The sequence below is a fragment of the Schistocerca gregaria genome, chromosome 2, assembly GCF_023897955.1.
Source record: "Schistocerca gregaria isolate iqSchGreg1 chromosome 2, iqSchGreg1.2, whole genome shotgun sequence".
Lineage (NCBI taxonomy): Eukaryota > Metazoa > Arthropoda > Insecta > Orthoptera > Acrididae > Schistocerca > Schistocerca gregaria.
The window spans coordinates 442,332,992-442,353,676 of NC_064921.1; the positions used below are offsets into that span (position 1 = coordinate 442,332,992).

At 48.9% G+C, this 20,685-nt stretch overlaps 22 non-coding genes across 22 annotated transcripts; all 22 read right to left on the reverse strand.

Moving 5' to 3' along the window:
• Positions 1-775: 775 nt before the first annotated feature.
• On the reverse strand, positions 776-857 carry Trnas-gcu (transfer RNA serine (anticodon GCU)). Its single transcript has one exon. It is a non-coding gene; the product is annotated as a tRNA-Ser (tRNA).
• An 839-nt stretch (positions 858-1,696) lies between these two features.
• Trnas-gcu (transfer RNA serine (anticodon GCU)) lies at positions 1,697-1,778 on the reverse strand. The gene has a single exon. It is a non-coding gene; the product is annotated as a tRNA-Ser (tRNA).
• An 839-nt stretch (positions 1,779-2,617) lies between these two features.
• Positions 2,618-2,699, reverse strand: Trnas-gcu (transfer RNA serine (anticodon GCU)). Its single transcript has one exon. It is a non-coding gene; the product is annotated as a tRNA-Ser (tRNA).
• Positions 2,700-3,538: 839 nt separating this feature from the next.
• Positions 3,539-3,620, reverse strand: Trnas-gcu (transfer RNA serine (anticodon GCU)). Its single transcript has one exon. It is a non-coding gene; the product is annotated as a tRNA-Ser (tRNA).
• Positions 3,621-4,459: 839 nt separating this feature from the next.
• Positions 4,460-4,541, reverse strand: Trnas-gcu (transfer RNA serine (anticodon GCU)). Its single transcript has one exon. It is a non-coding gene; the product is annotated as a tRNA-Ser (tRNA).
• Positions 4,542-5,380: 839 nt separating this feature from the next.
• On the reverse strand, positions 5,381-5,462 carry Trnas-gcu (transfer RNA serine (anticodon GCU)). The gene has a single exon. It is a non-coding gene; the product is annotated as a tRNA-Ser (tRNA).
• An 839-nt stretch (positions 5,463-6,301) lies between these two features.
• Trnas-gcu (transfer RNA serine (anticodon GCU)) lies at positions 6,302-6,383 on the reverse strand. Its single transcript has one exon. It is a non-coding gene; the product is annotated as a tRNA-Ser (tRNA).
• An 839-nt stretch (positions 6,384-7,222) lies between these two features.
• On the reverse strand, positions 7,223-7,304 carry Trnas-gcu (transfer RNA serine (anticodon GCU)). Its single transcript has one exon. It is a non-coding gene; the product is annotated as a tRNA-Ser (tRNA).
• An 839-nt stretch (positions 7,305-8,143) lies between these two features.
• Trnas-gcu (transfer RNA serine (anticodon GCU)) lies at positions 8,144-8,225 on the reverse strand. The gene has a single exon. It is a non-coding gene; the product is annotated as a tRNA-Ser (tRNA).
• An 839-nt stretch (positions 8,226-9,064) lies between these two features.
• On the reverse strand, positions 9,065-9,146 carry Trnas-gcu (transfer RNA serine (anticodon GCU)). Its single transcript has one exon. It is a non-coding gene; the product is annotated as a tRNA-Ser (tRNA).
• An 839-nt stretch (positions 9,147-9,985) lies between these two features.
• Positions 9,986-10,067, reverse strand: Trnas-gcu (transfer RNA serine (anticodon GCU)). Its single transcript has one exon. It is a non-coding gene; the product is annotated as a tRNA-Ser (tRNA).
• Positions 10,068-10,906: 839 nt separating this feature from the next.
• On the reverse strand, positions 10,907-10,988 carry Trnas-gcu (transfer RNA serine (anticodon GCU)). Its single transcript has one exon. It is a non-coding gene; the product is annotated as a tRNA-Ser (tRNA).
• An 839-nt stretch (positions 10,989-11,827) lies between these two features.
• On the reverse strand, positions 11,828-11,909 carry Trnas-gcu (transfer RNA serine (anticodon GCU)). The gene has a single exon. It is a non-coding gene; the product is annotated as a tRNA-Ser (tRNA).
• Positions 11,910-12,748: 839 nt separating this feature from the next.
• On the reverse strand, positions 12,749-12,830 carry Trnas-gcu (transfer RNA serine (anticodon GCU)). The gene has a single exon. It is a non-coding gene; the product is annotated as a tRNA-Ser (tRNA).
• Positions 12,831-13,669: 839 nt separating this feature from the next.
• Positions 13,670-13,751, reverse strand: Trnas-gcu (transfer RNA serine (anticodon GCU)). The gene has a single exon. It is a non-coding gene; the product is annotated as a tRNA-Ser (tRNA).
• Positions 13,752-14,590: 839 nt separating this feature from the next.
• On the reverse strand, positions 14,591-14,672 carry Trnas-gcu (transfer RNA serine (anticodon GCU)). Its single transcript has one exon. It is a non-coding gene; the product is annotated as a tRNA-Ser (tRNA).
• An 839-nt stretch (positions 14,673-15,511) lies between these two features.
• Trnas-gcu (transfer RNA serine (anticodon GCU)) lies at positions 15,512-15,593 on the reverse strand. Its single transcript has one exon. It is a non-coding gene; the product is annotated as a tRNA-Ser (tRNA).
• Positions 15,594-16,432: 839 nt separating this feature from the next.
• Positions 16,433-16,514, reverse strand: Trnas-gcu (transfer RNA serine (anticodon GCU)). Its single transcript has one exon. It is a non-coding gene; the product is annotated as a tRNA-Ser (tRNA).
• An 839-nt stretch (positions 16,515-17,353) lies between these two features.
• Positions 17,354-17,435, reverse strand: Trnas-gcu (transfer RNA serine (anticodon GCU)). Its single transcript has one exon. It is a non-coding gene; the product is annotated as a tRNA-Ser (tRNA).
• An 820-nt stretch (positions 17,436-18,255) lies between these two features.
• Trnas-gcu (transfer RNA serine (anticodon GCU)) lies at positions 18,256-18,337 on the reverse strand. The gene has a single exon. It is a non-coding gene; the product is annotated as a tRNA-Ser (tRNA).
• Positions 18,338-19,176: 839 nt separating this feature from the next.
• On the reverse strand, positions 19,177-19,258 carry Trnas-gcu (transfer RNA serine (anticodon GCU)). The gene has a single exon. It is a non-coding gene; the product is annotated as a tRNA-Ser (tRNA).
• An 839-nt stretch (positions 19,259-20,097) lies between these two features.
• Positions 20,098-20,179, reverse strand: Trnas-gcu (transfer RNA serine (anticodon GCU)). The gene has a single exon. It is a non-coding gene; the product is annotated as a tRNA-Ser (tRNA).
• Between the last annotated feature and the right edge of the window lie 506 nt (positions 20,180-20,685).

A 20,685-nucleotide genomic window follows, 5' to 3' on the forward strand; every position in this document is an offset into this window, starting at 1 on the left:
ACGCTTTCAAAACATCGTACTGGGCCGGTGTTAACGTCTAATGCCCAGCTGCAGTGCAGCCGACCAAGCTCCCACTCGCGAGTCATTTAATGACAGCATCCGTCCACGTCGATATCCGATCGGGGCAAAATCACCGGACCACTTATTTACTGCAGGAATAAGCATTGTATCGACATGCAGTGTCGTCTAATGCACATGAGAAATGTGCTGGGCATTCTTTCCCACGACTTACTGCAACGAAACGTACAGCTCGATACGCTACACTGATATTACTTGCAAGGTTTTGACGTTCGTCCTAGCCCAAGATTGTCCTGCTGTTTGCGATGGAGCTTGGTGTTTGGGCGGCCCTTAGCGACGGATGTCTGCAAAGTCAAGTCTCTCCAGTAGGCCCTGCCAAATCGCTTCTGTATATGGCGGCCTGACGCAAAGCAAACTGTCGAGAGGCGACAGTTGTGCTACAGATGGATTATTATAGGCTCGATACGTTAAAATGACTGCGACAGGTATGCACTTAAATATAAATAAGAACTCGTCGTTCGCAGATACCGACATACTCTTCGCTGGAGCCGAAGTTTGATTGGCTTATACATCTCGAAATGATGTTTAATTCGAAGGGCATACGCTATGGAATGTTGTGCGCTTTCATCTGGTAAGCATTTTGGTCTCGTATTTCATACACACGCTATCGGCCTCGTACACGCTTCGTTGTTACTACTGAGAGGCGTTTCGCATGGGGAAGGAGTGACCGCAAACGCGTGCTTTACGTAAAATTCTTCGACGAGGATGGGATTCGAACCCACGCGTGCAGAGCACATTGGATTAGCAGTCCAACGCCTTAACCACTCGGCCACCTCGTCTGCTGGAACTACAGCTGTGTCTTTGGCGAGCGCTTGCGGAAAGAAGACATTTGTCGATTCGAAAACGCTTTCAAAACATCGTACTGGGCCGGTGTTAACGTCTAATGCCCAGCTGCAGTGCAGCCGACCAAGCTCCCACTCGCGAGTCATTTAATGACAGCATCCGTCCACGTCGATATCCGATCGGGGCAAAATCACCGGACCACTTATTTACTGCAGGAATAAGCATTGTATCGACATGCAGTGTCGTCTAATGCACATGAGAAATGTGCTGGGCATTCTTTCCCACGACTTACTGCAACGAAACGTACAGCTCGATACGCTACACTGATATTACTTGCAAGGTTTTGACGTTCGTCCTAGCCCAAGATTGTCCTGCTGTTTGCGATGGAGCTTGGTGTTTGGGCGGCCCTTAGCGACGGATGTCTGCAAAGTCAAGTCTCTCCAGTAGGCCCTGCCAAATCGCTTCTGTATATGGCGGCCTGACGCAAAGCAAACTGTCGAGAGGCGACAGTTGTGCTACAGATGGATTATTATAGGCTCGATACGTTAAAATGACTGCGACAGGTATGCACTTAAATATAAATAAGAACTCGTCGTTCGCAGATACCGACATACTCTTCGCTGGAGCCGAAGTTTGATTGGCTTATACATCTCGAAATGATGTTTAATTCGAAGGGCATACGCTATGGAATGTTGTGCGCTTTCATCTGGTAAGCATTTTGGTCTCGTATTTCATACACACGCTATCGGCCTCGTACACGCTTCGTTGTTACTACTGAGAGGCGTTTCGCATGGGGAAGGAGTGACCGCAAACGCGTGCTTTACGTAAAATTCTTCGACGAGGATGGGATTCGAACCCACGCGTGCAGAGCACATTGGATTAGCAGTCCAACGCCTTAACCACTCGGCCACCTCGTCTGCTGGAACTACAGCTGTGTCTTTGGCGAGCGCTTGCGGAAAGAAGACATTTGTCGATTCGAAAACGCTTTCAAAACATCGTACTGGGCCGGTGTTAACGTCTAATGCCCAGCTGCAGTGCAGCCGACCAAGCTCCCACTCGCGAGTCATTTAATGACAGCATCCGTCCACGTCGATATCCGATCGGGGCAAAATCACCGGACCACTTATTTACTGCAGGAATAAGCATTGTATCGACATGCAGTGTCGTCTAATGCACATGAGAAATGTGCTGGGCATTCTTTCCCACGACTTACTGCAACGAAACGTACAGCTCGATACGCTACACTGATATTACTTGCAAGGTTTTGACGTTCGTCCTAGCCCAAGATTGTCCTGCTGTTTGCGATGGAGCTTGGTGTTTGGGCGGCCCTTAGCGACGGATGTCTGCAAAGTCAAGTCTCTCCAGTAGGCCCTGCCAAATCGCTTCTGTATATGGCGGCCTGACGCAAAGCAAACTGTCGAGAGGCGACAGTTGTGCTACAGATGGATTATTATAGGCTCGATACGTTAAAATGACTGCGACAGGTATGCACTTAAATATAAATAAGAACTCGTCGTTCGCAGATACCGACATACTCTTCGCTGGAGCCGAAGTTTGATTGGCTTATACATCTCGAAATGATGTTTAATTCGAAGGGCATACGCTATGGAATGTTGTGCGCTTTCATCTGGTAAGCATTTTGGTCTCGTATTTCATACACACGCTATCGGCCTCGTACACGCTTCGTTGTAACTACTGAGAGGCGTTTCGCATGGGGAAGGAGTGACCGCAAACGCGTGCTTTACGTAAAATTCTTCGACGAGGATGGGATTCGAACCCACGCGTGCAGAGCACATTGGATTAGCAGTCCAACGCCTTAACCACTCGGCCACCTCGTCTGCTGGAACTACAGCTGTGTCTTTGGCGAGCGCTTGCGGAAAGAAGACATTTGTCGATTCGAAAACGCTTTCAAAACATCGTACTGGGCCGGTGTTAACGTCTAATGCCCAGCTGCAGTGCAGCCGACCAAGCTCCCACTCGCGAGTCATTTAATGACAGCATCCGTCCACGTCGATATCCGATCGGGGCAAAATCACCGGACCACTTATTTACTGCAGGAATAAGCATTGTATCGACATGCAGTGTCGTCTAATGCACATGAGAAATGTGCTGGGCATTCTTTCCCACGACTTACTGCAACGAAACGTACAGCTCGATACGCTACACTGATATTACTTGCAAGGTTTTGACGTTCGTCCTAGCCCAAGATTGTCCTGCTGTTTGCGATGGAGCTTGGTGTTTGGGCGGCCCTTAGCGACGGATGTCTGCAAAGTCAAGTCTCTCCAGTAGGCCCTGCCAAATCGCTTCTGTATATGGCGGCCTGACGCAAAGCAAACTGTCGAGAGGCGACAGTTGTGCTACAGATGGATTATTATAGGCTCGATACGTTAAAATGACTGCGACAGGTATGCACTTAAATATAAATAAGAACTCGTCGTTCGCAGATACCGACATACTCTTCGCTGGAGCCGAAGTTTGATTGGCTTATACATCTCGAAATGATGTTTAATTCGAAGGGCATACGCTATGGAATGTTGTGCGCTTTCATCTGGTAAGCATTTTGGTCTCGTATTTCATACACACGCTATCGGCCTCGTACACGCTTCGTTGTTACTACTGAGAGGCGTTTCGCATGGGGAAGGAGTGACCGCAAACGCGTGCTTTACGTAAAATTCTTCGACGAGGATGGGATTCGAACCCACGCGTGCAGAGCACATTGGATTAGCAGTCCAACGCCTTAACCACTCGGCCACCTCGTCTGCTGGAACTACAGCTGTGTCTTTGGCGAGCGCTTGCGGAAAGAAGACATTTGTCGATTCGAAAACGCTTTCAAAACATCGTACTGGGCCGGTGTTAACGTCTAATGCCCAGCTGCAGTGCAGCCGACCAAGCTCCCACTCGCGAGTCATTTAATGACAGCATCCGTCCACGTCGATATCCGATCGGGGCAAAATCACCGGACCACTTATTTACTGCAGGAATAAGCATTGTATCGACATGCAGTGTCGTCTAATGCACATGAGAAATGTGCTGGGCATTCTTTCCCACGACTTACTGCAACGAAACGTACAGCTCGATACGCTACACTGATATTACTTGCAAGGTTTTGACGTTCGTCCTAGCCCAAGATTGTCCTGCTGTTTGCGATGGAGCTTGGTGTTTGGGCGGCCCTTAGCGACGGATGTCTGCAAAGTCAAGTCTCTCCAGTAGGCCCTGCCAAATCGCTTCTGTATATGGCGGCCTGACGCAAAGCAAACTGTCGAGAGGCGACAGTTGTGCTACAGATGGATTATTATAGGCTCGATACGTTAAAATGACTGCGACAGGTATGCACTTAAATATAAATAAGAACTCGTCGTTCGCAGATACCGACATACTCTTCGCTGGAGCCGAAGTTTGATTGGCTTATACATCTCGAAATGATGTTTAATTCGAAGGGCATACGCTATGGAATGTTGTGCGCTTTCATCTGGTAAGCATTTTGGTCTCGTATTTCATACACACGCTATCGGCCTCGTACACGCTTCGTTGTTACTACTGAGAGGCGTTTCGCATGGGGAAGGAGTGACCGCAAACGCGTGCTTTACGTAAAATTCTTCGACGAGGATGGGATTCGAACCCACGCGTGCAGAGCACATTGGATTAGCAGTCCAACGCCTTAACCACTCGGCCACCTCGTCTGCTGGAACTACAGCTGTGTCTTTGGCGAGCGCTTGCGGAAAGAAGACATTTGTCGATTCGAAAACGCTTTCAAAACATCGTACTGGGCCGGTGTTAACGTCTAATGCCCAGCTGCAGTGCAGCCGACCAAGCTCCCACTCGCGAGTCATTTAATGACAGCATCCGTCCACGTCGATATCCGATCGGGGCAAAATCACCGGACCACTTATTTACTGCAGGAATAAGCATTGTATCGACATGCAGTGTCGTCTAATGCACATGAGAAATGTGCTGGGCATTCTTTCCCACGACTTACTGCAACGAAACGTACAGCTCGATACGCTACACTGATATTACTTGCAAGGTTTTGACGTTCGTCCTAGCCCAAGATTGTCCTGCTGTTTGCGATGGAGCTTGGTGTTTGGGCGGCCCTTAGCGACGGATGTCTGCAAAGTCAAGTCTCTCCAGTAGGCCCTGCCAAATCGCTTCTGTATATGGCGGCCTGACGCAAAGCAAACTGTCGAGAGGCGACAGTTGTGCTACAGATGGATTATTATAGGCTCGATACGTTAAAATGACTGCGACAGGTATGCACTTAAATATAAATAAGAACTCGTCGTTCGCAGATACCGACATACTCTTCGCTGGAGCCGAAGTTTGATTGGCTTATACATCTCGAAATGATGTTTAATTCGAAGGGCATACGCTATGGAATGTTGTGCGCTTTCATCTGGTAAGCATTTTGGTCTCGTATTTCATACACACGCTATCGGCCTCGTACACGCTTCGTTGTTACTACTGAGAGGCGTTTCGCATGGGGAAGGAGTGACCGCAAACGCGTGCTTTACGTAAAATTCTTCGACGAGGATGGGATTCGAACCCACGCGTGCAGAGCACATTGGATTAGCAGTCCAACGCCTTAACCACTCGGCCACCTCGTCTGCTGGAACTACAGCTGTGTCTTTGGCGAGCGCTTGCGGAAAGAAGACATTTGTCGATTCGAAAACGCTTTCAAAACATCGTACTGGGCCGGTGTTAACGTCTAATGCCCAGCTGCAGTGCAGCCGACCAAGCTCCCACTCGCGAGTCATTTAATGACAGCATCCGTCCACGTCGATATCCGATCGGGGCAAAATCACCGGACCACTTATTTACTGCAGGAATAAGCATTGTATCGACATGCAGTGTCGTCTAATGCACATGAGAAATGTGCTGGGCATTCTTTCCCACGACTTACTGCAACGAAACGTACAGCTCGATACGCTACACTGATATTACTTGCAAGGTTTTGACGTTCGTCCTAGCCCAAGATTGTCCTGCTGTTTGCGATGGAGCTTGGTGTTTGGGCGGCCCTTAGCGACGGATGTCTGCAAAGTCAAGTCTCTCCAGTAGGCCCTGCCAAATCGCTTCTGTATATGGCGGCCTGACGCAAAGCAAACTGTCGAGAGGCGACAGTTGTGCTACAGATGGATTATTATAGGCTCGATACGTTAAAATGACTGCGACAGGTATGCACTTAAATATAAATAAGAACTCGTCGTTCGCAGATACCGACATACTCTTCGCTGGAGCCGAAGTTTGATTGGCTTATACATCTCGAAATGATGTTTAATTCGAAGGGCATACGCTATGGAATGTTGTGCGCTTTCATCTGGTAAGCATTTTGGTCTCGTATTTCATACACACGCTATCGGCCTCGTACACGCTTCGTTGTTACTACTGAGAGGCGTTTCGCATGGGGAAGGAGTGACCGCAAACGCGTGCTTTACGTAAAATTCTTCGACGAGGATGGGATTCGAACCCACGCGTGCAGAGCACATTGGATTAGCAGTCCAACGCCTTAACCACTCGGCCACCTCGTCTGCTGGAACTACAGCTGTGTCTTTGGCGAGCGCTTGCGGAAAGAAGACATTTGTCGATTCGAAAACGCTTTCAAAACATCGTACTGGGCCGGTGTTAACGTCTAATGCCCAGCTGCAGTGCAGCCGACCAAGCTCCCACTCGCGAGTCATTTAATGACAGCATCCGTCCACGTCGATATCCGATCGGGGCAAAATCACCGGACCACTTATTTACTGCAGGAATAAGCATTGTATCGACATGCAGTGTCGTCTAATGCACATGAGAAATGTGCTGGGCATTCTTTCCCACGACTTACTGCAACGAAACGTACAGCTCGATACGCTACACTGATATTACTTGCAAGGTTTTGACGTTCGTCCTAGCCCAAGATTGTCCTGCTGTTTGCGATGGAGCTTGGTGTTTGGGCGGCCCTTAGCGACGGATGTCTGCAAAGTCAAGTCTCTCCAGTAGGCCCTGCCAAATCGCTTCTGTATATGGCGGCCTGACGCAAAGCAAACTGTCGAGAGGCGACAGTTGTGCTACAGATGGATTATTATAGGCTCGATACGTTAAAATGACTGCGACAGGTATGCACTTAAATATAAATAAGAACTCGTCGTTCGCAGATACCGACATACTCTTCGCTGGAGCCGAAGTTTGATTGGCTTATACATCTCGAAATGATGTTTAATTCGAAGGGCATACGCTATGGAATGTTGTGCGCTTTCATCTGGTAAGCATTTTGGTCTCGTATTTCATACACACGCTATCGGCCTCGTACACGCTTCGTTGTTACTACTGAGAGGCGTTTCGCATGGGGAAGGAGTGACCGCAAACGCGTGCTTTACGTAAAATTCTTCGACGAGGATGGGATTCGAACCCACGTGTGCAGAGCACATTGGATTAGCAGTCCAACGCCTTAACCACTCGGCCACCTCGTCTGCTGGAACTACAGCTGTGTCTTTGGCGAGCGCTTGCGGAAAGAAGACATTTGTCGATTCGAAAACGCTTTCAAAACATCGTACTGGGCCGGTGTTAACGTCTAATGCCCAGCTGCAGTGCAGCCGACCAAGCTCCCACTCGCGAGTCATTTAATGACAGCATCCGTCCACGTCGATATCCGATCGGGGCAAAATCACCGGACCACTTATTTACTGCAGGAATAAGCATTGTATCGACATGCAGTGTCGTCTAATGCACATGAGAAATGTGCTGGGCATTCTTTCCCACGACTTACTGCAACGAAACGTACAGCTCGATACGCTACACTGATATTACTTGCAAGGTTTTGACGTTCGTCCTAGCCCAAGATTGTCCTGCTGTTTGCGATGGAGCTTGGTGTTTGGGCGGCCCTTAGCGACGGATGTCTGCAAAGTCAAGTCTCTCCAGTAGGCCCTGCCAAATCGCTTCTGTATATGGCGGCCTGACGCAAAGCAAACTGTCGAGAGGCGACAGTTGTGCTACAGATGGATTATTATAGGCTCGATACGTTAAAATGACTGCGACAGGTATGCACTTAAATATAAATAAGAACTCGTCGTTCGCAGATACCGACATACTCTTCGCTGGAGCCGAAGTTTGATTGGCTTATACATCTCGAAATGATGTTTAATTCGAAGGGCATACGCTATGGAATGTTGTGCGCTTTCATCTGGTAAGCATTTTGGTCTCGTATTTCATACACACGCTATCGGCCTCGTACACGCTTCGTTGTTACTACTGAGAGGCGTTTCGCATGGGGAAGGAGTGACCGCAAACGCGTGCTTTACGTAAAATTCTTCGACGAGGATGGGATTCGAACCCACGCGTGCAGAGCACATTGGATTAGCAGTCCAACGCCTTAACCACTCGGCCACCTCGTCTGCTGGAACTACAGCTGTGTCTTTGGCGAGCGCTTGCGGAAAGAAGACATTTGTCGATTCGAAAACGCTTTCAAAACATCGTACTGGGCCGGTGTTAACGTCTAATGCCCAGCTGCAGTGCAGCCGACCAAGCTCCCACTCGCGAGTCATTTAATGACAGCATCCGTCCACGTCGATATCCGATCGGGGCAAAATCACCGGACCACTTATTTACTGCAGGAATAAGCATTGTATCGACATGCAGTGTCGTCTAATGCACATGAGAAATGTGCTGGGCATTCTTTCCCACGACTTACTGCAACGAAACGTACAGCTCGATACGCTACACTGATATTACTTGCAAGGTTTTGACGTTCGTCCTAGCCCAAGATTGTCCTGCTGTTTGCGATGGAGCTTGGTGTTTGGGCGGCCCTTAGCGACGGATGTCTGCAAAGTCAAGTCTCTCCACTAGGCCCTGCCAAATCGCTTCTGTATATGGCGGCCTGACGCAAAGCAAACTGTCGAGAGGCGACAGTTGTGCTACAGATGGATTATTATAGGCTCGATACGTTAAAATGACTGCGACAGGTATGCACTTAAATATAAATAAGAACTCGTCGTTCGCAGATACCGACATACTCTTCGCTGGAGCCGAAGTTTGATTGGCTTATACATCTCGAAATGATGTTTAATTCGAAGGGCATACGCTATGGAATGTTGTGCGCTTTCATCTGGTAAGCATTTTGGTCTCGTATTTCATACACACGCTATCGGCCTCGTACACGCTTCGTTGTTACTACTGAGAGGCGTTTCGCATGGGGAAGGAGTGACCGCAAACGCGTGCTTTACGTAAAATTCTTCGACGAGGATGGGATTCGAACCCACGCGTGCAGAGCACATTGGATTAGCAGTCCAACGCCTTAACCACTCGGCCACCTCGTCTGCTGGAACTACAGCTGTGTCTTTGGCGAGCGCTTGCGGAAAGAAGACATTTGTCGATTCGAAAACGCTTTCAAAACATCGTACTGGGCCGGTGTTAACGTCTAATGCCCAGCTGCAGTGCAGCCGACCAAGCTCCCACTCGCGAGTCATTTAATGACAGCATCCGTCCACGTCGATATCCGATCGGGGCAAAATCACCGGACCACTTATTTACTGCAGGAATAAGCATTGTATCGACATGCAGTGTCGTCTAATGCACATGAGAAATGTGCTGGGCATTCTTTCCCACGACTTACTGCAACGAAACGTACAGCTCGATACGCTACACTGATATTACTTGCAAGGTTTTGACGTTCGTCCTAGCCCAAGATTGTCCTGCTGTTTGCGATGGAGCTTGGTGTTTGGGCGGCCCTTAGCGACGGATGTCTGCAAAGTCAAGTCTCTCCAGTAGGCCCTGCCAAATCGCTTCTGTATATGGCGGCCTGACGCAAAGCAAACTGTCGAGAGGCGACAGTTGTGCTACAGATGGATTATTATAGGCTCGATACGTTAAAATGACTGCGACAGGTATGCACTTAAATATAAATAAGAACTCGTCGTTCGCAGATACCGACATACTCTTCGCTGGAGCCGAAGTTTGATTGGCTTATACATCTCGAAATGATGTTTAATTCGAAGGGCATACGCTATGGAATGTTGTGCGCTTTCATCTGGTAAGCATTTTGGTCTCGTATTTCATACACACGCTATCGGCCTCGTACACGCTTCGTTGTTACTACTGAGAGGCGTTTCGCATGGGGAAGGAGTGACCGCAAACGCGTGCTTTACGTAAAATTCTTCGACGAGGATGGGATTCGAACCCACGCGTGCAGAGCACATTGGATTAGCAGTCCAACGCCTTAACCACTCGGCCACCTCGTCTGCTGGAACTACAGCTGTGTCTTTGGCGAGCGCTTGCGGAAAGAAGACATTTGTCGATTCGAAAACGCTTTCAAAACATCGTACTGGGCCGGTGTTAACGTCTAATGCCCAGCTGCAGTGCAGCCGACCAAGCTCCCACTCGCGAGTCATTTAATGACAGCATCCGTCCACGTCGATATCCGATCGGGGCAAAATCACCGGACCACTTATTTACTGCAGGAATAAGCATTGTATCGACATGCAGTGTCGTCTAATGCACATGAGAAATGTGCTGGGCATTCTTTCCCACGACTTACTGCAACGAAACGTACAGCTCGATACGCTACACTGATATTACTTGCAAGGTTTTGACGTTCGTCCTAGCCCAAGATTGTCCTGCTGTTTGCGATGGAGCTTGGTGTTTGGGCGGCCCTTAGCGACGGATGTCTGCAAAGTCAAGTCTCTCCAGTAGGCCCTGCCAAATCGCTTCTGTATATGGCGGCCTGACGCAAAGCAAACTGTCGAGAGGCGACAGTTGTGCTACAGATGGATTATTATAGGCTCGATACGTTAAAATGACTGCGACAGGTATGCACTTAAATATAAATAAGAACTCGTCGTTCGCAGATACCGACATACTCTTCGCTGGAGCCGAAGTTTGATTGGCTTATACATCTCGAAATGATGTTTAATTCGAAGGGCATACGCTATGGAATGTTGTGCGCTTTCATCTGGTAAGCATTTTGGTCTCGTATTTCATACACACGCTATCGGCCTCGTACACGCTTCGTTGTTACTACTGAGAGGCGTTTCGCATGGGGAAGGAGTGACCGCAAACGCGTGCTTTACGTAAAATTCTTCGACGAGGATGGGATTCGAACCCACGCGTGCAGAGCACATTGGATTAGCAGTCCAACGCCTTAACCACTCGGCCACCTCGTCTGCTGGAACTACAGCTGTGTCTTTGGCGAGCGCTTGCGGAATGAAGACATTTGTCGATTCGAAAACGCTTTCAAAACATCGTACTGGGCCGGTGTTAACGTCTAATGCCCAGCTGCAGTGCAGCCGACCAAGCTCCCACTCGCGAGTCATTTAATGACAGCATCCGTCCACGTCGATATCCGATCGGGGCAAAATCACCGGACCACTTATTTACTGCAGGAATAAGCATTGTATCGACATGCAGTGTCGTCTAATGCACATGAGAAATGTGCTGGGCATTCTTTCCCACGACTTACTGCAACGAAACGTACAGCTCGATACGCTACACTGATATTACTTGCAAGGTTTTGACGTTCGTCCTAGCCCAAGATTGTCCTGCTGTTTGCGATGGAGCTTGGTGTTTGGGCGGCCCTTAGCGACGGATGTCTGCAAAGTCAAGTCTCTCCAGTAGGCCCTGCCAAATCGCTTCTGTATATGGCGGCCTGACGCAAAGCAAACTGTCGAGAGGCGACAGTTGTGCTACAGATGGATTATTATAGGCTCGATACGTTAAAATGACTGCGACAGGTATGCACTTAAATATAAATAAGAACTCGTCGTTCGCAGATACCGACATACTCTTCGCTGGAGCCGAAGTTTGATTGGCTTATACATCTCGAAATGATGTTTAATTCGAAGGGCATACGCTATGGAATGTTGTGCGCTTTCATCTGGTAAGCATTTTGGTCTCGTATTTCATACACACGCTATCGGCCTCGTACACGCTTCGTTGTTACTACTGAGAGGCGTTTCGCATGGGGAAGGAGTGACCGCAAACGCGTGCTTTACGTAAAATTCTTCGACGAGGATGGGATTCGAACCCACGCGTGCAGAGCACATTGGATTAGCAGTCCAACGCCTTAACCACTCGGCCACCTCGTCTGCTGGAACTACAGCTGTGTCTTTGGCGAGCGCTTGCGGAAAGAAGACATTTGTCGATTCGAAAACGCTTTCAAAACATCGTACTGGGCCGGTGTTAACGTCTAATGCCCAGCTGCAGTGCAGCCGACCAAGCTCCCACTCGCGAGTCATTTAATGACAGCATCCGTCCACGTCGATATCCGATCGGGGCAAAATCACCGGACCACTTATTTACTGCAGGAATAAGCATTGTATCGACATGCAGTGTCGTCTAATGCACATGAGAAATGTGCTGGGCATTCTTTCCCACGACTTACTGCAACGAAACGTACAGCTCGATACGCTACACTGATATTACTTGCAAGGTTTTGACGTTCGTCCTAGCCCAAGATTGTCCTGCTGTTTGCGATGGAGCTTGGTGTTTGGGCGGCCCTTAGCGACGGATGTCTGCAAAGTCAAGTCTCTCCAGTAGGCCCTGCCAAATCGCTTCTGTATATGGCGGCCTGACGCAAAGCAAACTGTCGAGAGGCGACAGTTGTGCTACAGATGGATTATTATAGGCTCGATACGTTAAAATGACTGCGACAGGTATGCACTTAAATATAAATAAGAACTCGTCGTTCGCAGATACCGACATACTCTTCGCTGGAGCCGAAGTTTGATTGGCTTATACATCTCGAAATGATGTTTAATTCGAAGGGCATACGCTATGGAATGTTGTGCGCTTTCATCTGGTAAGCATTTTGGTCTCGTATTTCATACACACGCTATCGGCCTCGTACACGCTTCGTTGTTACTACTGAGAGGCGTTTCGCATGGGGAAGGAGTGACCGCAAACGCGTGCTTTACGTAAAATTCTTCGACGAGGATGGGATTCGAACCCACGCGTGCAGAGCACATTGGATTAGCAGTCCAACGCCTTAACCACTCGGCCACCTCGTCTGCTGGAACTACAGCTGTGTCTTTGGCGAGCGCTTGCGGAAAGAAGACATTTGTCGATTCGAAAACGCTTTCAAAACATCGTACTGGGCCGGTGTTAACGTCTAATGCCCAGCTGCAGTGCAGCCGACCAAGCTCCCACTCGCGAGTCATTTAATGACAGCATCCGTCCACGTCGATATCCGATCGGGGCAAAATCACCGGACCACTTATTTACTGCAGGAATAAGCATTGTATCGACATGCAGTGTCGTCTAATGCACATGAGAAATGTGCTGGGCATTCTTTCCCACGACTTACTGCAACGAAACGTACAGCTCGATACGCTACACTGATATTACTTGCAAGGTTTTGACGTTCGTCCTAGCCCAAGATTGTCCTGCTGTTTGCGATGGAGCTTGGTGTTTGGGCGGCCCTTAGCGACGGATGTCTGCAAAGTCAAGTCTCTCCAGTAGGCCCTGCCAAATCGCTTCTGTATATGGCGGCCTGACGCAAAGCAAACTGTCGAGAGGCGACAGTTGTGCTACAGATGGATTATTATAGGCTCGATACGTTAAAATGACTGCGACAGGTATGCACTTAAATATAAATAAGAACTCGTCGTTCGCAGATACCGACATACTCTTCGCTGGAGCCGAAGTTTGATTGGCTTATACATCTCGAAATGATGTTTAATTCGAAGGGCATACGCTATGGAATGTTGTGCGCTTTCATCTGGTAAGCATTTTGGTCTCGTATTTCATACACACGCTATCGGCCTCGTACACGCTTCGTTGTTACTACTGAGAGGCGTTTCGCATGGGGAAGGAGTGACCGCAAACGCGTGCTTTACGTAAAATTCTTCGACGAGGATGGGATTCGAACCCACGCGTGCAGAGCACATTGGATTAGCAGTCCAACGCCTTAACCACTCGGCCACCTCGTCTGCTGGAACTACAGCTGTGTCTTTGGCGAGCGCTTGCGGAAAGAAGACATTTGTCGATTCGAAAACGCTTTCAAAACATCGTACTGGGCCGGTGTTAACGTCTAATGCCCAGCTGCAGTGCAGCCGACCAAGCTCCCACTCGCGAGTCATTTAATGACAGCATCCGTCCACGTCGATATCCGATCGGGGCAAAATCACCGGACCACTTATTTACTGCAGGAATAAGCATTGTATCGACATGCAGTGTCGTCTAATGCACATGAGAAATGTGCTGGGCATTCTTTCCCACGACTTACTGCAACGAAACGTACAGCTCGATACGCTACACTGATATTACTTGCAAGGTTTTGACGTTCGTCCTAGCCCAAGATTGTCCTGCTGTTTGCGATGGAGCTTGGTGTTTGGGCGGCCCTTAGCGACGGATGTCTGCAAAGTCAAGTCTCTCCAGTAGGCCCTGCCAAATCGCTTCTGTATATGGCGGCCTGACGCAAAGCAAACTGTCGAGAGGCGACAGTTGTGCTACAGATGGATTATTATAGGCTCGATACGTTAAAATGACTGCGACAGGTATGCACTTAAATATAAATAAGAACTCGTCGTTCGCAGATACCGACATACTCTTCGCTGGAGCCGAAGTTTGATTGGCTTATACATCTCGAAATGATGTTTAATTCGAAGGGCATACGCTATGGAATGTTGTGCGCTTTCATCTGGTAAGCATTTTGGTCTCGTATTTCATACACACGCTATCGGCCTCGTACACGCTTCGTTGTTACTACTGAGAGGCGTTTCGCATGGGGAAGGAGTGACCGCAAACGCGTGCTTTACGTAAAATTCTTCGACGAGGATGGGATTCGAACCCACGCGTGCAGAGCACATTGGATTAGCAGTCCAACGCCTTAACCACTCGGCCACCTCGTCTGCTGGAACTACAGCTGTGTCTTTGGCGAGCGCTTGCGGAAAGAAGACATTTGTCGATTCGAAAACGCTTTCAAAACATCGTACTGGGCCGGTGTTAACGTCTAATGCCCAGCTGCAGTGCAGCCGACCAAGCTCCCACTCGCGAGTCATTTAATGACAGCATCCGTCCACGTCGATATCCGATCGGGGCAAAATCACCGGACCACTTATTTACTGCAGGAATAAGCATTGTATCGACATGCAGTGTCGTCTAATGCACATGAGAAATGTGCTGGGCATTCTTTCCCACGACTTACTGCAACGAAACGTACAGCTCGATACGCTACACTGATATTACTTGCAAGGTTTTGACGTTCGTCCTAGCCCAAGATTGTCCTGCTGTTTGCGATGGAGCTTGGTGTTTGGGCGGCCCTTAGCGACGGATGTCTGCAAAGTCAAGTCTCTCCAGTAGGCCCTGCCAAATCGCTTCTGTATATGGCGGCCTGACGCAAAGCAAACTGTCGAGAGGCGACAGTTGTGCTACAGATGGATTATTATAGGCTCGATACGTTAAAATGACTGCGACAGGTATGCACTTAAATATAAATAAGAACTCGTCGTTCGCAGATACCGACATACTCTTCGCTGGAGCCGAAGTTTGATTGGCTTATACATCTCGAAATGATGTTTAATTCGAAGGGCATACGCTATGGAATGTTGTGCGCTTTCATCTGGTAAGCATTTTGGTCTCGTATTTCATACACACGCTATCGGCCTCGTACACGCTTCGTTGTTACTACTGAGAGGCGTTTCGCATGGGGAAGGAGTGACCGCAAACGCGTGCTTTACGTAAAATTCTTCGACGAGGATGGGATTCGAACCCACGCGTGCAGAGCACATTGGATTAGCAGTCCAACGCCTTAACCACTCGGCCACCTCGTCTGCTGGAACTACAGCTGTGTCTTTGGCGAGCGCTTGCGGAAAGAAGACATTTGTCGATTCGAAAACGCTTTCAAAACATCGTACTGGGCCGGTGTTAACGTCTAATGCCCAGCTGCAGTGCAGCCGACCAAGCTCCCACTCGCGAGTCATTTAATGACAGCATCCGTCCACGTCGATATCCGATCGGGGCAAAATCACCGGACCACTTATTTACTGCAGGAATAAGCATTGTATCGACATGCAGTGTCGTCTAATGCACATGAGAAATGTGCTGGGCATTCTTTCCCACGACTTACTGCAACGAAACGTACAGCTCGATACGCTACACTGATATTACTTGCAAGGTTTTGACGTTCGTCCTAGCCCAAGATTGTCCTGCTGTTTGCGATGGAGCTTGGTGTTTGGGCGGCCCTTAGCGACGGATGTCTGCAAAGTCAAGTCTCTCCAGTAGGCCCTGCCAAATCGCTTCTGTATATGGCGGCCTGACGCAAAGCAAACTGTCGAGAGGCGACAGTTGTGCTACAGATGGATTATTATAGGCTCGATACGTTAAAATGACTGCGACAGGTATGCACTTAAATATAAATAAGAACTCGTCGTTCGCAGATACCGATATACTCTTCGCTGGAGCCGAAGTTTGATTGGCTTATACATCTCGAAATGATGTTTAATTCGAAGGGCATACGCTATGGAATGTTGTGCGCTTTCATCTGGTAAGCATTTTGGTCTCGTATTTCATACACACGCTATCGGCCTCGTACACGCTTCGTTGTTACTACTGAGAGGCGTTTCGCATGGGGAAGGAGTGACCGCAAACGCGTGCTTTACGTAAAATTCTTCGACGAGGATGGGATTCGAACCCACGCGTGCAGAGCACATTGGATTAGCAGTCCAACGCCTTAACCACTCGGCCACCTCGTCTGCTGGAACTACAGCTGTGTCTTTGGCGAGCGCTTGCGGAAAGAAGACATTTGTCGATTCGAAAACGCTTTCAAAACATCGTACTGGGCCGGTGTTAACGTCTAATGCCCAGCTGCAGTGCAGCCGACCAAGCTCCCACTCGCGAGTCATTTAATGACAGCATCCGTCCACGTCGATATCCGATCGGGGCAAAATCACCGGACCACTTATTTACTGCAGGAATAAGCATTGTATCGACATGCAGTGTCGTCTAATGCACATGAGAAATGTGCTGGGCATTCTTTCCCACGACTTACTGCAACGAAACGTACAGCTCGATACGCTACACTGATATTACTTGCAAGGTTTTGACGTTCGTCCTAGCCCAAGATTGTCCTGCTGTTTGCGATGGAGCTTGGTGTTTGGGCGGCCCTTAGCGACGGATGTCTGCAAAGTCAAGTCTCTCCAGTAGGCCCTGCCAAATCGCTTCTGTATATGGCGGCCTGACGCAAAGCAAACTGTCGAGAGGCGACAGTTGTGCTACAGATGGATTATTATAGGCTCGATACGTTAAAATGACTGCGACAGGTATGCACTTAAATATAAATAAGAACTCGTCGTTCGCAGATACCGACATACTCTTCGCTGGAGCCGAAGTTTGATTGGCTTATACATCTCGAAATGATGTTTAATTCGAAGGGCATACGCTATGGAATGTTGTGCGCTTTCATCTGGTAAGCATTTTGGTCTCGTATTTCATACACACGCTATCGGCCTCGTACACGCTTCGTTGTTACTACTGAGAGGCGTTTCGCATGGGGAAGGAGTGACCGCAAACGCGTGCTTTACGTAAAATTCTTCGACGAGGATGGGATTCGAACCCACGCGTGCAGAGCACATTGGATTAGCAGTCCAACGCCTTAACCACTCGGCCACCTCGTCTGCTGGAACTACAGCTGTGTCTTTGGCGAGCGCTTGCGGAAAGAAGACATTTGTCGATTCGAAAACGCTTTCAAAACATCGTACTGGGCCGGTGTTAACGTCTAATGCCCAGCTGCAGTGCAGCCGACCAAGCTCCCACTCGCGAGTCATTTAATGACAGCATCCGTCCACGTCGATATCCGATCGGGGCAAAATCACCGGACCACTTATTTACTGCAGGAATAAGCATTGTATCGACATGCAGTGTCGTCTAATGCACATGAGAAATGTGCTGGGCATTCTTTCCCACGACTTACTGCAACGAAACGTACAGCTCGATACGCTACACTGATATTACTTGCAAGGTTTTGACGTTCGTCCTAGCCCAAGATTGTCCTGCTGTTTGCGATGGAGCTTGGTGTTTGGGCGGCCCTTAGCGACGGATGTCTGCAAAGTCAAGTCTCTCCAGTAGGCCCTGCCAAATCGCTTCTGTATATGGCGGCCTGACGCAAAGCAAACTGCTACAGATGGATTATTATAGGCTCGATACGTTAAAATGACTGCGACAGGTATGCACTTAAATATAAATAAGAACTCGTCGTTCGCAGATACCGACATACTCTTCGCTGGAGCCGAAGTTTGATTGGCTTATACATCTCGAAATGATGTTTAATTCGAAGGGCATACGCTATGGAATGTTGTGCGCTTTCATCTGGTAAGCATTTTGGTCTCGTATTTCATACACACGCTATCGGCCTCGTACACGCTTCGTTGTTACTACTGAGAGGCGTTTCGCATGGGGAAGGAGTGACCGCAAACGCGTGCTTTACGTAAAATTCTTCGACGAGGATGGGATTCGAACCCACGCGTGCAGAGCACATTGGATTAGCAGTCCAACGCCTTAACCACTCGGCCACCTCGTCTGCTGGAACTACAGCTGTGTCTTTGGCGAGCGCTTGCGGAAAGAAGACATTTGTCGATTCGAAAACGCTTTCAAAACATCGTACTGGGCCGGTGTTAACGTCTAATGCCCAGCTGCAGTGCAGCCGACCAAGCTCCCACTCGCGAGTCATTTAATGACAGCATCCGTCCACGTCGATATCCGATCGGGGCAAAATCACCGGACCACTTATTTACTGCAGGAATAAGCATTGTATCGACATGCAGTGTCGTCTAATGCACATGAGAAATGTGCTGGGCATTCTTTCCCACGACTTACTGCAACGAAACGTACAGCTCGATACGCTACACTGATATTACTTGCAAGGTTTTGACGTTCGTCCTAGCCCAAGATTGTCCTGCTGTTTGCGATGGAGCTTGGTGTTTGGGCGGCCCTTAGCGACGGATGTCTGCAAAGTCAAGTCTCTCCAGTAGGCCCTGCCAAATCGCTTCTGTATATGGCGGCCTGACGCAAAGCAAACTGTCGAGAGGCGACAGTTGTGCTACAGATGGATTATTATAGGCTCGATACGTTAAAATGACTGCGACAGGTATGCACTTAAATATAAATAAGAACTCGTCGTTCGCAGATACCGACATACTCTTCGCTGGAGCCGAAGTTTGATTGGCTTATACATCTCGAAATGATGTTTAATTCGAAGGGCATACGCTATGGAATGTTGTGCGCTTTCATCTGGTAAGCATTTTGGTCTCGTATTTCATACACACGCTATCGGCCTCGTACACGCTTCGTTGTTACTACTGAGAGGCGTTTCGCATGGGGAAGGAGTGACCGCAAACGCGTGCTTTACGTAAAATTCTTCGACGAGGATGGGATTCGAACCCACGCGTGCAGAGCACATTGGATTAGCAGTCCAACGCCTTAACCACTCGGCCACCTCGTCTGCTGGAACTACAGCTGTGTCTTTGGCGAGCGCTTGCGGAAAGAAGACATTTGTCGATTCGAAAACGCTTTCAAAACATCGTACTGGGCCGGTGTTAACGTCTAATGCCCAGCTGCAGTGCAGCCGACCAAGCTCCCACTCGCGAGTCATTTAATGACAGCATCCGTCCACGTCGATATCCGATCGGGGCAAAATCACCGGACCACTTATTTACTGCAGGAATAAGCATTGTATCGACATGCAGTGTCGTCTAATGCACATGAGAAATGTGCTGGGCATTCTTTCCCACGACTTACTGCAACGAAACGTACAGCTCGATACGCTACACTGATATTACTTGCAAGGTTTTGACGTTCGTCCTAGCCCAAGATTGTCCTGCTGTTTGCGATGGAGCTTGGTGTTTGGGCGGCCCTTAGCGACGGATGTCTGCAAAGTCAAGTCTCTCCAGTAGGCCCTGCCAAATCGCTTCTGTATATGGCGGCCTGACGCAAAGCAAACTGTCGAGAGGCGACAGTTGTGCTACAGATGGATTATTATAGGCTCGATACGTTAAAATGACTGCGACAGGTATGCACTTAAATATAAATAAGAACTCGTCGTTCGCAGATACCGACATACTCTTCGCTGGAGCCGAAGTTTGATTGGCTTATACATCTCGAAATGATGTTTAATTCGAAGGGCATACGCTATGGAATGTTGTGCGCTTTCATCTGGTAAGCATTTTGGTCTCGTATTTCATACACACGCTATCGGCCTCGTACACGCTTCGTTGTTACTACTGAGAGGCGTTTCGCATGGGGAAGGAGTGACCGCAAACGCGTGCTTTACGTAAAATTCTTCGACGAGGATGGGATTCGAACCCACGCGTGCAGAGCACATTGGATTAGCAGTCCAACGCCTTAACCACTCGGCCACCTCGTCTGCTGGAACTACAGCTGTGTCTTTGGCGAGCGCTTGCGGAAAGAAGACATTTGTCGATTCGAAAACGCTTTCAAAACATCGTACTGGGCCGGTGTTAACGTCTAATGCCCAGCTGCAGTGCAGCCGACCAAGCTCCCACTCGCGAGTCATTTAATGACAGCATCCGTCCACGTCGATATCCGATCGGGGCAAAATCACCGGACCACTTATTTACTGCAGGAATAAGCATTGTATCGACATGCAGTGTCGTCTAATGCACATGAGAAATGTGCTGGGCATTCTTTCCCACGACTTACTGCAACGAAACGTACAGCTCGATACGCTACACTGATATTACTTGCAAGGTTTTGACGTTCGTCCTAGCCCAAGATTGTCCTGCTGTTTGCGATGGAGCTTGGTGTTTGGGCGGCCCTTAGCGACGGATGTCTGCAAAGTCAAGTCTCTCCAGTAGGCCCTGCCAAATCGCTTCTGTATATGGCGGCCTGACGCAAAGCAAACTGTCGAGA